At 40.8% G+C, this 17389-nt stretch overlaps 1 pseudogene; it reads right to left on the bottom strand.

Annotated features, from left to right (window-relative positions):
* Positions 1-15237: 15237 nt before the first annotated feature.
* On the bottom strand, positions 15238-15346 carry LOC116074040 (annotated as a pseudogene).
* Between the last annotated feature and the right edge of the window lie 2043 nt (positions 15347-17389).

Here is a 17389-nt window from a genome sequence, read left to right as displayed (position 1 = left end):
TCTGCTGCTTGGGGACTTTGGTGATGCAGTATAGCAAGGCAAAAGTGTGTGATGGGAGGGGCTTTTCCAAAAAGGATGATCAAGAAGCATAAACTCAGTAAAGGTTCAGGGTCCCAATATCTCCATCAGATGCCTGGCTTCCATGACTTCATTTCCTTCCAACTGGGCTCCAGGGATTAAAGGTTCTGCCACTCCTGCTGCCAATGACATTATAATTAACACTAACCTACTCCAAACTACTCCTAAATACTTTCTCACAAACCCCACCAGCCTGCCCACCAGCATGTTGGATCTCAAAAATCTCACCATAGGAGTCCTCAAACCCAAGATTATCTTCATATCCTCTCACCCTTAGGTTAAGAGGGGTTTGTGGTGTTTATTTTTAAAATCTATTCTGTTGTGTTTCTTTTTCTGCTTGTATGTTTCTAACTGCAATGGGTTTTTCAATAGGTCTCTGAGGATGACAGTGACATTTGTGTTTCCCCCAACACACACATGCACACATGGACACAAATGCAGACACACACACACACAAAGTCTTTATTTCTCACATAGAGGAACGTAGGTGAGGGTTTTGCTTTGCTGGTCATTAAAGGCACCTCAGGACTCTTGGCTGCCTGCTGACGGCTGCTGTTAATTCTTACCAGGTTAGATACTTCAGGACTCTTGGCTGCTTGCTGACGGCTGCTGTTAATTCTTACCAGGTTAGATACCTCAGGACCCTTTGCCAGTCTTTCCTGAGGATGTCTAGTGAGTCTTGCTGTGAAGAGCCTACAAGTGGAAGACTTCCCCCTTACCTCTCTCCCTAAGGATTGTGAAATCTTCCCCACATTTTGTGTTTGCTGTCTTAAAACCTCAGCTGCTGACTTTCTTTGTGCATTTCCCTGTGTCTGTCCCAGTGTGACAATGTTCATTTCCTACCTCTCTCCAAAAGCCTCTCTTCTCTTATTGAAAAAGAAAAGAGTCCTAAATTTACAGTTTGTCTAATTGTGTGTGTGTGTGTGTGTGTGTGTGTGTTGGGAGCTGGGGGGACTCTTATTCCTGGCACTTTCCCATATTCTAAGGATACATTAGGAAGTGCTCAGAATACACATTTTTAGCTGTAAACATAATACAAGTTCCTTGGAGAATTCTGGGAAATAAAGGATGATAAAAACGAAACAGAAGTCTTCCACAACATTCTTACACAGAGATAAATAATATGCTGATACATTTTAGAAACTTCAGACAGACTTTGGTTCCCAGGGTCTCTGCTTTCTTTATGGACAAATCTCTGCTTATCTCTCATTTCTACTTTAGTGAGAGATATATTTTAAGAGATGAATTTGAAATACTGTGTGTACTATGTGAAGGCCTGGATCTCAGAGCTAAAGTCTCTGAGATTAAGTCAACCAATATTATTCATTATGAACTCAAAAGTTTCCTTGAATTATTCCTTCTAAAGAAATGTATCTGAAAGTAATTCAGTATTAGTTACAGTTCCATGGGATTGGGGATGATTTTGATCTAATCTAAATAGATGAAAAGAAAACAATTATTTTCCCTTATGGATCTGAATCCAGATTTGCTTGATTTAAAAACTTGGCACATGATGTCCTTAGTGACCCTTTAAAAAGTTCCTAATCTAATGTCTTTAAATACTATCACACCAACAACAAAAGGAAGCATATCTCAGCATGGACTTGTTAGAAAGTGGTCTATTCGCTGGGTCCCATCTTTAAGGCCCAGGATTTGGAGATGTTTTAAAATGCTATTTAAAACTCTTTATTGGGCAGGGAAATATATTTAGCAATAATTTGATCATTATTTTAGGTTTATATTGCTTTACATTTAGTTTAGATACAAAATGCTTTGCTTAAAACATTTTCAGTGACTTGAATATTCTCATTTATGAGTTAAATCAAAAATTTCCCAATGATTACAGATTTCCATTCAGTAAACATTCTATGTGCTAATATCGCACAGTTGTGAGCTACTTTCAAGTATGCAGTCATATGCAGTTAGTTGGCATTTCCCTTTCTCTGAGCCTTATTTAATGCTTTCAATAATGAAATTTTTTGTTTGTTGTCATTTGTTTAGGTGGTTGGTTGGTTTGGATTGATTTTTTTTTTGTTTTTATTGGTTTTGGTTTTGGTTATTTGTGATTATGTTAAAAGAAAAAAAGTGTTTTGGAAACTTTAAGATACAACGTCTTGCAGTTACCCAGACTTCTACTAATAGATCAGACTCTCTCTCTCTCTCTCTCTCTCTCTCTCTCTCTCTCTCTTTCTCTCTCTCTTTCTCTCTCTCTCTCTCACACACACACATGCTCACAGATACTCATACACACTCACACATACACACACTCATACACACTCACACACATTCACACACACAATCACATACACTCACAGAGAGAGAGAGAGAGAGAGAGAGAGAGAGAGAGAGAGAGAGAGAGAGAGAGAGAGAGAGAGAGAAGAGGAAACACCAAAGGGACTTGTCAAGTTTTCTTATCAAAAGAGAGCCAAGCCACTACCCTGGAAGAGCAGCCAGGCATCCATGAGCTTCTGACACTGGACAAACTTGCTCAGAGGTTATTGCTCCCTCAGCTAAACCTGCAGCTCAAGTCACTTTGACAGACAAGGAAGAGCTGGCCCCTGATTCACTGTGAAGACACAGTAACCAATGGTGGGGAAGTTCAGGACCATGCTTGTCCTTGGCCATGTAGAAGCCAAACCAAGGGGAGGGATAGGAAGAGAAAGTGAAGAAAAGGCTCCATGGGGCACAAGTGCTAAAGACACAAGTGCACCATATATATGTATCTCTTCATGTAACTTAGACATGTTATATAGTAGTTATATAGTACAACTACTACATACCAATTTTAAAATGTAAGTTCCCTGTAAAGAGCAAAACTATATGTTTAACCCACTTTTTATCTGAAGAGGATGAGGCTCAGGGTAGTCCCATTCTGTCTCTCTCATGTATTCACCAAATCAGTAAATTTATAAGTAGTTACCATAATAGTTATTGAGAAGCCTGCTAGATCCATGTTTTTATTACTAAATTCTAAAGGTTCATGTATAATATGTTATCCAGGGAATGACTATGGTAATGACAGTGGGTGGTTCTGATGCTGTTTGATGTTTGACCAGAATACACAGGAATTATGACCCTGACCTACAGTTTTCTTTACACAAGTAAGGAAAAATCAGATTATTACTTTTTTCTTTTTTTTTTTCTTTTTTTGGTTTTTCAAGACAGGGTTTCTCTGTATAGCCCTGGCTGTCCTGGAACTCACTCTGTAGACCAGGCTGGCCTGGAACTCAGAAATTCGTATGCCTCTGCCTCCCAAGTGCTGGGATTAAAGGTGTGTGCTACCACTGCCCGGCAAATTATGGCTTTTTTAATTAATGTGTCTATGCATTCAATCTCTCAGCTTAGATAAAATTGAGTTGGAAGCAGACAGATCTGAGTTCAGGCCAACTTGGACTACAAAGTGAGATCCTGTGTCAAAGAAAGAAAGAACAAAAGAAAGAAAGTAAGAAACAAAGAAAGAACAGAAGAAAGAAAGGAAGAAAGGAAGAAAGGAAGAAAGAAAGAAAGAAAGAAAGAAAGAAAGAAAGAAAGAAAGAAAGGGAAAGAAAGGAAAGAAAGGAAAGAAAGGAAAGAAGGAAAAAAGAAAAAGTTGATATATTCAATTTAAACTTGAATGCTTAAAAAAAAAAACTTTGTCTTCTTTATGCTCAAACAAATGATATAAAATAAAAGCAGGTGTCCAAGGAACACTCATTCACAAGCAGAAAAAAAATGTTTTAAAAAGAATTAAGGGATGCAGAACCTAACTCTACACAAGGACCCCACCCTTGGTGACTATGATCGAAGCATTTTTCTTCTCACCAACAACTGGGCTCATTCCTTCTTGAACAAAAAAAATGAAGAAAAAGAGAGTATTCCCTTATTATAAGGATAGCATTGGAAACTTTCCTCTCTCTAAAATAACTGTGAACAATATTGTCAAAACTGAAGACTTCACAGTCATCACTAATATGAGACTGGAGTAACAAGAGTTCTGTAAACAGCCACATGATGAATCAAAACCAAGAGCACATATTTAGGTTTTTGTACTGTTCCCCTGACACACACTTTGGGACAAATTAATTGTATAGCCTAAAGAGGTTAGTGAAATTGGGACTTCACCACCCACGTTTTAACCAGAAACACACAAACATACACACACACACACACACACACACACACACACACACTTCATTTTCTAAAATTTATGAATTTTGTAAAAATTTACAAAGTTCCAAATATAACTGAGATAGTACATTGAAAATCTATGAAATAAGGATCCTGAAGTAATAAATTTAAACCCAGCATTTCTTTTAAGGAAGTTGGTATTGGCTTCACATTAGAAAGAATGGGAGCCATCTTCTAAAATCTCTTTACCAACTAACAAGAGATGGTGTAACTAAATATAAGTAGGCAAGTCTCAGAGGCCTCACCACTCCCTGTGTCAAAAACTAACCTGACTCTCAAGAGACAGATGCAGGAGGATTGCCAACCATTTGAGGTCAGTCTGTTCTCTATGTAAAGAGCTCTGGATAGCCTAGTCTATACAGCAAGACCTTGTCTCAGAAAAACTAGGAAAACAAACAAACTAGTGACAACTGCCAAAGCAGTTGGTAGATTCTGTTTCCAGAAATCTTTTGTGTCTATCTGCAGAACACACTCTTATCCCCAGGTGCAGTGCCAGAGCTATTAGTGCTCAGACAAGGCCCTCTGCTTGCTCCTCTAAGCACTGGCTGAAACTACACAATTGTCCCTTCTCCAGGGAACATCCTTTGGCAGTCTTGTAGTGAAAGAGCATCTTTCCTCTTGAGGAACAGTTGGTGGCCAATGACAGCTGAAAATACAAGAGGCCAGACCAACACTCTGCCTCACATTGAGGACAACTCTGTGGTGCATTTTACATCCTGTGGCTTCCCCCTGGAACCATGCAGAAACTGTTTCAGATCAAACACTTCTCCACTTTCTTCTCTCACTGCTCCTCTTCTTTTGAATATTCCCCATTAATGAAGCACTTGATAGAAACCTCCATCTTGGATTTGGTGACAGAACTCCAACCTAACATCAACTACCAGGCTGGTGGTGGATCATAAGCTTGGGTTCAACTCCATAGTGAAAGGAGAAATGTTTCCTTCTCAGAGGTGGAGCTACACCAGTGACATCATAGGAAAGGATGCCTGGAGACACCTCCAGGGAAACAATTTTCTTCTGTTCTTTTCTTATAATTAGAATAAGAAGATACATAATGTTAGGTTCAGAATAAGGGCTTGAAGAAAAGAGCCAAAAAATCCACTTGCTGTGTTGTTAGTTCTTACACACACACACACACACACACACACACACACACAGAGAGAGAGAGAGAGAGAGAGAGAGAGAGAGAGAGAGAGAGAGAGAGAGAGAGAACTCTTCTATAGGCCACTTTAGTTCATCCTAAAGGGAGACCACCTGGAAATGTGGAATTCAAATCAGAATAAGGAGGTAGTATAAATTTGCCTAGCCCTAGAGGATCTTTGAGTACCAGCTTTCCCTGTAATTACTGAATAGTTGGGCAGCTGGTCAGAGTCTGTTGTTTGGATTTCTGGTGAAATATCCCTGTATCATTTACATATGAACCAATAATAACTAGTGCCCCAAATCAGACAGACACAGAATAACATGACTTTATAAGCTGATTGGACCAAACCAGTGGTTTCTTCTGATTCATTGCCCAGCTTATGACTGGCCTAGAGATATAAAACTGAGAGAGAAGAACTCCATGACCAAGATCCATAGAGAAACCTGGACCGGGAAGAGAGAGTTAATCTCTGTCCATCTGGTTTTTATTTTTCTCCGCCACACTCCATCAGCCACTACAAAATATCCCCATGTGTTCCTGGGTACTGCTGAGCCAGACATCTGGAAACAAGCACCCTTGTTTTTAAACTGTGATAACAATAGAAGAATTAGAGAAATTACGTTAAATGCTTCATTATTCTAATGGGAAAAAAACTCTAGCCATGAGAACTATATTCAGGTCACCACTAGAAAGCATGATTGCTGTACGCTCTTGTCCCAGTTCAGGAATCTAACTGTGGTGTTTTGGATGGAGAGGCACAATTTGTTAGGTGATTTTTTTTTTTTAAAGAAGGCCAAAAACAAACAAGAGTCCTTATTTAGAAATGAAGAGCCAAATCAGGAGTTGAGGACCTTCAGGCTAACTCCAATAAATAGAAAACACCAATGGAATTTTTTTTAATACCAAAAAGAAAATATTTGAACAAATAGGACTCTATCAAACACATGTGCATGTTCTTAATTGTGTTGCCTCTGAGCTAAAATTGCTCCCCAGTCTCAGCTTAAGCACATTCATAAAGTCACCAGATTTAAGCCTGGGCGGGAATTCTGAGCTTATCATGGATAACTCATTGATTTTGTTCTGAGTCTCAGTGGCTAAGAGGTCTCAGCTCTGATGCAAATGTAAGGCATGAGGGAAGCTATCCCCAACAAGTTACGGCAGTGCCTCAGAGCTCACAGCCATCGCCAATGCTAGCTACCTTAAAATACTAAAAATATCTTAATTAAAGGTATCAATGGCATCCATTCTCAAGTAATGTATTCAGCACAGAGGCGACTGCATTGCCTGAAATTCCTGCCTCTGTTTTAGAACACAACCAGAACTATCGATTTTCTCTATTGTAACAAAATTGTGTTGTTACAAAAAATGCAATTGATTTTTAAAATACTTTTTATTGAATTAAAGCACAGTATTTTTAATTTCTTGGTATAAGGTATCTTCAGATCAAAATCAGGCTGCCGGACCACCACAGCATGTGTAACAGGTACAATTCAGGGAGTCACAAAGGCACTAGCCTGAAGTCTAGCCTTCATTCTGCGTGTTGCCAGAAAGTAACTTAACTCTGAATTCAATCTTCACATGCCTTATGCTTAAAGATTGGACTCTACCAGACTGCCTCATCAACACCAACGATGTAAGAATTCATGAGTTAAAATATCTCCTCCAAATGCAGGACTACAGCAGAGTCACTTCATTATAATTCTGTTCCAGGAGGACAGTTGACAAAAAGGTAAAATTAAAATTAAACAAAATCAGTAGACTCCACTAGAGTGCCGTTCACTTTCATGCTATACCAGTAGAGTGAAGACTTGGCCCACCGTCCTGACAGCAAATAAAAATGGACTACCTTGCACTTGCTTGTGCTTGCCAGGTGACCGTCTCCTTTGCTCCATTCAGTAGATGCCATCCAGATGTGTAAATTCACCTTACATCTATATTCTTTCCACTGTATGAGTCCCCTTTGTGGATTTTAATAGGGATGAAAATAAAACAAACCTGCAGCTGGGCAGAGCTAATGCTCAAAGTCGTATCACTTAAAATCCCATCGCAGATCACAAAAGCAGCAACCCTGAGCAGGGCAGTGATGGCACAAGCTTTAATCCCTAATCCCAGCACTCTAGAGACAGAGGCAGGAGAATCTTTGTGAGGTCAGGGCCAACCTGCTCTAGTCTACAGAGCAGGTTCCAGGACAGCCAGAGAAACCCTGTCTTGAGGTAGGAATGGGTGACCGGAAGCTGCAACCCTGGAGCTCCCTACACAGCTTTCAGGCCAGCTCGACCGGCAGAAAAGTCTCCCTTCTGAAGCTCAGGCTGGTCAGAGTCCACTCCCTGAGCGGTTTTTCCCAGACACATAACAGCTGTTTACTTCTGGAGTCCTGTGAGCTTCCTTCCTCCTCCCGGAATGAGAGCTTCCATTCAGAGGAAACTGCTATGAAACTATCTTCACTTAGATTTTTATACTTTTACTGTACTGTATGGACATATTTATGACATAGATAAGGCAATATCTGTTTAATAATAATTCTTTCCCCTGTTTTAGCGAGTATATTTATGCTCAACATTTCTAGGAGTAGCACATCCTCTTTCTTAGGATAAGACCCATGGTAGTCTTTTACAGAGTTCATGCCACGAGCATCTGAGAAGTCTTCAGCTCTTCCTTTCCGTCTCTTCACTCGCAGCCATGCCTCGGGTCTCTGTGTCAAGCTAGTCCCTATAACTCCATGGCTGTGCTACTTACAGACACGAAGTTGTACCTCTATATAAGCTAACCGAGACGACAGCCACACACGTCTCTAAATCTTTACCTTCATCCCTGGTGTATCAGAGAATTTTAGCTCCTTGTGATTTTATGTAAGTTCGTTTGAGCAATGCAGTTTTGAAATGTTTTTTTTCTTTTTTAACCCAAAAGATTTTCTTCAACTCGAAACATAAAGATGAGAAGACGGAAGTGTAAACTTGCAATAAAGCACTGAATCAAAATGTCTTGGTTCTGTGCTGGGCCTTAAGGATTGCTTAGGGAGACCACAGCAACCTTCAGGAAAAAAAAAAAAAAAGAGCCAAGAGCTGGTGCACTTCTAGCCTTAATCCTGTCCTGAGCCCAGGTCAGTCACAGGGAGCCCCGCCTGGCACTTTCCCCTTGAGATATGCTGTGAGGGAAAGGCAGTGCCCAGACTGCTTCTCTCTAGATCTTAGCAGAAAGGGGACACTGGCAATCCCACAAGTGTCAGTGCTTGTGATGCGAAAGGCAGCAACCTGTCTCCCGGCAACTAGTTCGTGAATCACCTTACTACTCAGGCAAGCGAAAGAGAAAGTTGAAAACGAAACTCAAAAGATTAAGTTTCCACGTGTGTCTCCATTCACAACAGATGGCCTCCACACCAACAAGCTTTTACATTGGGTGATCTCCAGATGGGCAAATAAAATGCCATTTTGATCCAATTGTAACTTTGGGAGTAGGGTGTTACAATGTTTCAATCAAACAAAAGGAAAATGAATTTTCTCTAGCACAGTCTATACTGAAAGAATAAACACTGAGGCTTCACAGGGGATCTAGGTGGAAATGTAATAGTCTCCACCGTGGCATAAGGCTTATCTGTTACAAGCCTTGGGGGAAGAAATCTATAAATAACTCTGAAACAGCTTTGATAGGTTTTGTGTGAGGATAGGCTATGGTATGGTCAAAGAGACACTACTTGGCGAATCTTATAAAAGTTGGGTAGACTGGGAAAATGGCCCCATTTTTATATTCTCATGAAACATTAATGTTCATCATTATCTATGTAAAATTATCTTTTTACTTCTCTCTACAAGCAATTAGCTTTCCTTATTAGTTTTTAAGTGGTTACTTTCCTTTTTGTTTTTACAGTTAAAGCCACAAGCATATTATCTGGTGCCTCTTTGATTTACGCGGCGCAGTGAACAATTGATGTCTTTCCTTTGATTTGGTGTTTCATTCTGTTTCCCACCTGTGTCAGCTTCCCAGTGTTCACATCAGTTATGTGACACCCCCATCATCACCACACACATGCACTCACAGAAACACATGAGTGCAAGACCCCTCGCCAGTGCATATACACACCACACCACACACACACACACACACACACACACACACGCTTATTTTTTTTTTCTTTCACTGGGTGTTCCAGGACGAAATCCCAGGACTCTGATTACAGATTTAGATATTCATCTAGAAAACTAATGCTCTGGGTAAACTTAAATTCTAAACAGTAATTGCTCCGCCTTGATGTGAGAACGAAAATAATATGTTTTCGATTGTGTACTTATGGTTAAGTATCCTTGGGTTTGCATTAAAACATCTAATTGATGTCTACATCTTTAAATGAAGCAACCTGGCCCAGTGCAAAACATTTAGTCAATTGTTAATTCATAATTATTTAAAGATTTCTTTGTTATATGAGAAACTCTAAATGTTTAGAATAGGGTAGTGTCTGCCGGCCACAGTAGAGTATAGGGAGGTAGATAAATGGGTCTTCCTATATAACAGCGTAATGAAAAGCAGTGTCATTTACAGACATCCATCAGCCTTAGAGTCTAATAGATCTGATTCTAATTCCAGGATCTAAGCACCTGAACAGTGGCCTCTGGGAAGCTATGGCTTCTTGCAGCCCAAATATCCATATAAACCCAAAAGAAAAAAAATAATAGTATACACAATGTATCAAGTTGCATAAGAGTTAAATGAGACACTCATGTGAAGCTTTTTACACAGTTCAACATGTGCTTCCACAACACGGTTATGAGCCCTTTTCTTGCCAGCTCATCTGTCTTCTAGACACCCAGAAGATTGGGGCTCTGGCTCCGACACAACAGACGAGGTCGAAAGAAACAAATCGAGGGTACTTCATCATACCTTTGGTTTCCTGGGATGATAAAGGCTCTCTTGCCACACTCTCCCATCAATCCCATATTTCAGCTGCATCAAAAATTGTATGCCTACAGTACATTATCCGTTCTTTTATACTGTCTGAGTCCATTCCACTCTCTCACCTACGGCCCTGTCCCCCTTTCTACAAGTTCAAGAACTAACAAGTCACTTGGTGACGTTCCAGCAGGCAGGCAGGTGTGCAAAGGGCACCTGGTTCTGACTCCCACCACCAGGATTGACACGGCTGCTTTTGGTTGTCTGCACCTACATCTCCTTACTTTATCACCCGTTAGTGTTCCTTTCTAAAGAACAGCCTGTAGCCAAAACAGAGGGCACACAAAGGAGTGTGCCTAACTGACCCTTGACTGTAGATATTTAACATAAGAAGCTGACTGCCTCGCCATAACTCACGCCGTGTCTTTGACAGTTGGATCTGCAAAGGCTGCCAAGCTGCCCCAGCTCATTGATAATCCAGCATCTCAAAAGGACCTTGGGTCTCCATTGTTGCCTGCCTCATTCCTACTACACATAACCTTTTGCTCACTTGACACTTTTCTATTTTATACAGGCTATTACTATAGGTAGCCCTGGTTTGACTGGGACTTGCTAGGTTGACCAGACTAGGACCAAACTCACTTAGATCCATTTTACTCCAGTCTTCAGTGTGCTAGAATTAAAGGCGTGTACCACCAGACCCATCCTTACCTGACATCTAACATCGTGATGTGTGGAGTGGTGTTTCCAAGAGAAGTGACCACTTGGTTACCTGTTAAGAAGTGAGGTTTTTTTTTCAACTTTTCAACTGTCTCTATCAGTGATAGAGCACTCAGTACTCCAGGGAGTCTTTGAAACATTTGAAAACATTCACAAGGAGCCCAGGGTAGTATCAGAAGTAGCACCAGCAGTAAGTTCAAGCCCTTAGAATGTACACACTGTTTTCATTGTTTCCTTGACTACTACAGAAGATGAGCACATTTCAGGTAGGGTTGTGGTGTGTATAAGGTGAGTGTGTGGTGTAAGGTATGAGGCATTATAAAGATAGGTTCAGTTCGACACCCCACTCCTGGTCTGATCAGTTTTTCTTCTCAAGTCTACAGCAAGTGAGGGGGGCAGTTAGGAATGCCCAGCATCTCCCCCAACATGCATTCTCATCCCAGAGAGCAAGTTTACTTATGGTATGCAGGGCAGAGAAGGCTGTCAGCACCCTGAGTAAAGACAACAGCGAATTTAATCTCCTGAAAGCAAATTCCAGTGAGGCTGAAGCAACATGTCATGAGTGTCCTGCAGGGAAAAGGGGTTTTTCTCTTTGTAGATGGATGAGTAAAACCTCAGTAATAGTTTAGAAAAGAGTTGAGAAGGACTTATGAAAATTTTTGAAGAGTTTCACACAAAACACTTGAGTGTCGTAAGAGGACCTGAATGATGTATTTCCTGTCAAAGACGGGCACCTGGGCTTCTCTCGGAAGAGGATGAGCACCTTCTGTGATGGCTCCACTTCTTAGACATATAGGGCATGTTTGGAATCCAGTTGTGTTCCATAAGCCTGCCTTTCACATTGTGTGTGTGTGTGTGTGTGTGTGTGTGTGTGTGTGTGCTTACGCACAGGCCACCATGTATACACACAAGTGCATACACTTTACCCATCACTGAAAGTGGCTTCTTTTTATTATCCTGATTTTTTCCCCATGCTTTCCAAGTTGTTTCTTTTTGTAGTTAGTAAGTATATCACCCTGAGTCTCTAAATGCTGGGTCTTACCTGAGTCCGTGCAATATTGAACTCTGCACACAGTTTAGCTTAATGGTCAGAGATAGTTTATTAGTGACAAAGAGGCTATTGGCATCCACAGTTACAGTGAATCTTTCAATGGCTGTATAAGCTTCTCTCAGCCATAGGCACCCACACTGATGACAGGGGTGCAATTCCTGCATTGCACAAGGCTTGCAGCTCATTCTGTAAAGGCTCAGACGAACAAAGAGTCAAATTGCCATCTGAACACTTCATACTTCCCTAGCACTTTGTGAATTCTAGAATGTTTATACAGTTTTATTCTGTATAAAAGATGGTTCTATTAGAAACTCAGGATAGGCCTGAGTGAGGTAACTCAGAAAGGACATGCATGGTATGTACTCACTAATAAGTGGATATTAGCCAAAAAAAATACAGAATACCCAGGATACAATCCACAGAACTCAAGAAGGTTAACAAGCCAAAGGGCCCAAGTAAGGATGCCTCAATCCCACTTGAGAGGGAGAAGAAGGCAATCACGGGGTTGGGGGGGGGGGGAGCAGAGAGAAAGAGGGACATGGTAGGGAGAGGGAACAGGGAGGGGAAAAGGGGAACATGATCATGTATTGGGGAATTGGATGTAAACAGGGGTGAAGCCCTGAGGGCCAACAGAAAGAATGGAAACAGGCAACCTTGGAAAGTAGGAGGTGGGGAGACCCCCTAGAATGTACCAGAGACCTGGGAGGTGAGAGACTCCCAGAACTCAAAGGGAGGACCTTAGATAAAATGCACAACAGTAGGGAGAGGGAACTTTTAGAGTCCACCTCTAATATGTATGTATAAATAAATAAATAAATAAATACATCATACATACATACATACATACATACATACATACATACATAAATGGAAAAAAGAAATTTAAAGCCCAAAATATTGTTCTTCAAGTTTACTCCACAACTTCCTCAAACTCATAGCTATAGCTATAACAAGTTTCCTTGTTAAATTTATCCAGTTTAATATTCTGATCTGTAGTTTAGACACTTCGGTTTTAGAAGAGGACACTTGTCCCCTGGCAATTGTTTCATCCTATAAAAATGACTGTTAAAGCATCCTTGAGTTCCCTGATCTTGCAGACACACAAATGCAGAGCTTATTATTTTACAGAAATATTATAGAACCACCTAGTTCTCCATGAATGCTCTATGGATTAAAATGCAAAACTGTTGACTGATTTTTATGATTAAGAAAAGCAAAGTATGTCTCAATACATTTTAAACAGCATATTAAAAGTCACATATGATTCTGCAGACCCTGTGGCCTGGCCCAGACTGATGCAATTACAGCAGGAGTCCTCTGTAGAAATCATTAAGGAAGTTTAAGGAGTGAGCTCTCCTCAGATGTGATCAAGAATGGCCTTAATATACGGCATCAATGAGTTAAATGAGGAAATGATCAGAGACCCAGTGTGTAGGTTTCCAGTTTCAGAGGAGGGTTTTGCTTGCTCCCATCAGGAAATGAATGCAACTTCTATAATTGTTCTTTTGCAGGAGTAGGACATCAGCAATTTCATTTAGTCCCAGGGGATAGCGTTTCTTTAGCACTTTGCCACATTAGAATATGTTTCCCATCTGAGTCTAATGATGCAATATTGGAAGAGAGAAAGGGCCAAGTGGCATTCCATAACAAACCATAAAAGTTTATGGTGCACATAGTGGGATAATTGGCACAATAGGAATTGAATCCTTCCTTATGGATAATAACTGATAAGATACAACCCGTATGAAAATCCTGGCATTTCAATCAGTTAGTGGTGGCTACTTTAGAATGCATTTATTTTATTGGTTTCATAGTGTGTTTTATAACACCAGAACTGGTTCTACTATACTGAGAAGATGATAAAAGAACCATATTCCTTTTCCTCTGCAGCCATTTTCCACTGTAATCTTTTATTCTTTCCTCCTCTACTGGCCCTTTTCACCACAAGCTATTGACAAATGATTTGTTGAAACCCAAAGCTAGTAGAAAGAAATGTTTTATTTTTCTACCTAAGTCAGCATTCTTTTGGATAAAGTCCTTTAACAATATTAATTAAGTCATTCATAGACAGTATTCTTTCTCCCAGTTTCCAGATTTTTCTAAACCTCACACCTGTTTTTCTTCAGGTCCTGTGCCCTATCAGCTTATAAATCTTGCTGTATTTCCCAGTATAGCTTCTTATGAAATAACACTTTTTTTTCCCTCCCACAAAACTTTCACCCAACTGTTTTCAATAGTGGCAGTCAGGCCTGAAGTTGTCAATCAAAGAACAGCTTATCAGTCTGAGCCTTTTCTTTTTAAGGCTTGACTCAGTGACTTTTGAAACCTGTCAACACCCAGTTGATTTTAGCCCCAACAATAAAGTCACACTCTATCTCCTATATAGAAGCTTTAAGATTACATTCTGATGTCCTATACGTCATATTTACATAGTTAAAACTCATAACAAGCAACCCACAGGCAATAGGATGTAATAACCGTGCAACAGAGCCATTTCCTGTGCCCCCTTTCTCTCTCTCACACTCTGTTTTGTGCAGTTTATTGGATGTGAATGCTATGGAAATGAAAATAGTCTGGGAGAAACCTGTTGGCCGGGCCCGAGGTTTAGAAGGTTCAGCTGGAGGAGTGTATGAGGTTGTGCGTGCTTGGTCTCCTCTCGTGGAATGTTGTGAATATCCCCTGCATTTTCAGGATGGGAGAAGAAAGACTGCCACAGATCTGGGCACTCTCTCACTTTTAACATTCTTTATTCTTCTAGTTTTAAAAGAAAACATCCAACCTCGTATAATAATAATAACAGTAAGAAGAACTTGGGATACCAAGAGTTTTGCAGTTTTGGTTTTTAATCACAAAACAACTCCCTCAGATGTGTCCAGGGTAAACATTCATGGTAGGTAAACCCTGAGTGTCAGAGTGACCAGCTTCCTTCCAGCCAACGGAGGGAGGGAAGCCCTTTCTTGGCAACTACCTTAAGCCTAGGCATTCAGGCTTCCTGTCAACTAATAATGTGAAAGCCACTGTCTGTGGCCGAATTCGAAGCCCCTGTCACATCCAAAAATTGGACTCTGGTTAGAAATATTGACAAGAAAATAAAACTTTAATGGGAAGACATTCACTATACTGTGATGGGGGCACATTTTTAGTTTCTATTCTTAAAGAGGAGCAGAATGAAATCTTTTTTTTTTTTTTTTTTTTAAGCCTACAGCACCCGGTATTCCCAGGTGGTCTCCCATCCAAGTACTAACTAGGCCCGACCCTGCTTAGCTTCCGAGATCAGGTGCATTTAGGGTGGTATGGCCGTAGACAAAATCTTTCTTTCAGTAGCAGGACTTTGGGTGTGGGGGTGGGGGGAAAACAACAAACCTGCACAAATAAAACATCATTTTGAAAGAGACTTTGGGGCCAGTCTCTGTTGCCACATGTGCTAGAAGGTTCTTACTTAATTTAACCACTGACTTTCCTGCTCTTAGAAGACACTTGCATTGCCTTTCTAAACTACCCGCCAGGTCGTGCCACAGTCATGTTGTCACAATCCTCATGTGAAATGAAGAGTCTATGAAATCAGTCTTCTTCTATGGTCCTAAGTCGGTCTGCAAACAAAATGGAGCAAGAACGCTAGATCCTTCATGGAGTCGCAAAATCCCTAGCTTCCCAGGAAAAGAGCTATTACAATACTCGAAGGCCAGAAAAGGGTGTTGAATCTGCAGAACTAGAGTGACTAGCAGTAACGAGCCACCCAATGTGTGTGCTGAGAACCAAACCTGGCTGATCTTAACTGCTGAGCCATCTCATCAGCTCTCAGTTCTGCGGGGACTAGATGTCCCAGGGTGGCACCCAAGGAGGGCTTCCCTTCCTCTGAGGAGAAAGGGAGGGGCTAGTGAGGGGAGGGGCATGTAAGGACAAGACTGAGAGAAGAGAAGGGAGGGGCTATGCTTGGGATGCAGAGTGAACAAAAATAAATAAATTATGGCCGGGTGGAGAGAGAGTAAATTTTTACTTGCTAGAGATTTTTGTTTGTTTTGTTTTCTAGCAACTAAACTAGCTTTCCTAAGAACATACAACCTTTCTTAAAGCCCCATCTATAGAAAGGCTTTTCTCAGTAAAGGAGGCATTTGCACACAGCCCTGTGCTCCCAACCTTCCCACTCCCATGCCTTTGCATGCAGGCACACACACCACATATACAGGGCACTCCTCCATGCAGACCTCTCTGATTTCTTTTCATTGGCCCATCTCCTAGTCTGGGGAGTTGCTAGCAATATTTGTTCTTCTTGGTTAGGCATTTTGTTTTTGATTGTTCTAAGTTGACAAGAAAATATTTATGTGATGCTTTATAGAGTTCATTAACTACCCCACCAGTGCCCTGAAGAGTTAGCCCACTTGACTAGCATCAGTGCTTAACAGTACACTGAAAATAGCTTAAATTTAAGAAGGGTATTGTACATGCATGGGGCTGAGGGTAGATAGCTTTCTGGTCTCGGCAAAGTAGGACTGCCAGGATGACTAGATCTCCTTAATCAGAAATTAGGCAGGTGAACCTTGTCAAGGCCAAGGAGAAAAATGGAAGTTATAGTGAAAGTAGCAGACAAGGAGGCAGTGACAGATGAAGACAGGAGATGTGAGAAAGCAAAGAATATCAAAGGAGTGTTTCTTCTTTTCCAGTTTTGATAACATAACTGAGGAACGAGCACATAGCAACCTCTGAGATATCACCATTCCTCCAGTTTTTATTTAACAGAGAAGAGAGAGCTTTACAGAGTATACAAAGTGGTCAGGCCGGACCACATTTCAAGCCAAGCATTTATCATTGTCACTTATCATTGCATAGGGTTGCAAACTGCAGCATGAGATTTAATGAAATATTACTTAGTAACATTAATAAAATTGCAATCCAGGAAGAGTGATGTGACCTGTAAGCCTAGTTCTCAAGAAGCTGAGGCAAGGGGATTTCTGGGAGTTTCAGCCCTTCCTGGACCACATAGTGATGATTAGGCCATCCAGGGCTACATACCTAGCTCCTGTCTCAAACAAACAGAAAACCAAACTAACCAAACAAAAACCCCAATATCATTCATTCAACTACTATGAAAACAATACCTACCTCTAACATGAAAGACCACCCTCATTTTGCTGCCTGACTCTTTTATATATGTAGTAAACTAAACAAAGTATGGAGGGATTTGAAACCAGTTCCTTAGAACTGGAAGTCCTGTTGAGTGTAAGGTACCAGGAGAAGGGGGATTGTCAAAGATCATCTGTTCTTTCAACTGGTATCAAATGGAAGGACTAGGCTTGGTTCTTAGGGTTCTGCAGGCAATTACAGATGGAGTGAATGCCACTTTAGAACTC

The sequence above is a fragment of the Mastomys coucha genome, unplaced genomic scaffold, assembly GCF_008632895.1.
Source record: "Mastomys coucha isolate ucsf_1 unplaced genomic scaffold, UCSF_Mcou_1 pScaffold23, whole genome shotgun sequence".
NCBI classification, from domain to species: domain Eukaryota; kingdom Metazoa; phylum Chordata; class Mammalia; order Rodentia; family Muridae; genus Mastomys; species Mastomys coucha.
This window is presented reverse-complemented; position numbering and strand designations above follow the sequence as displayed.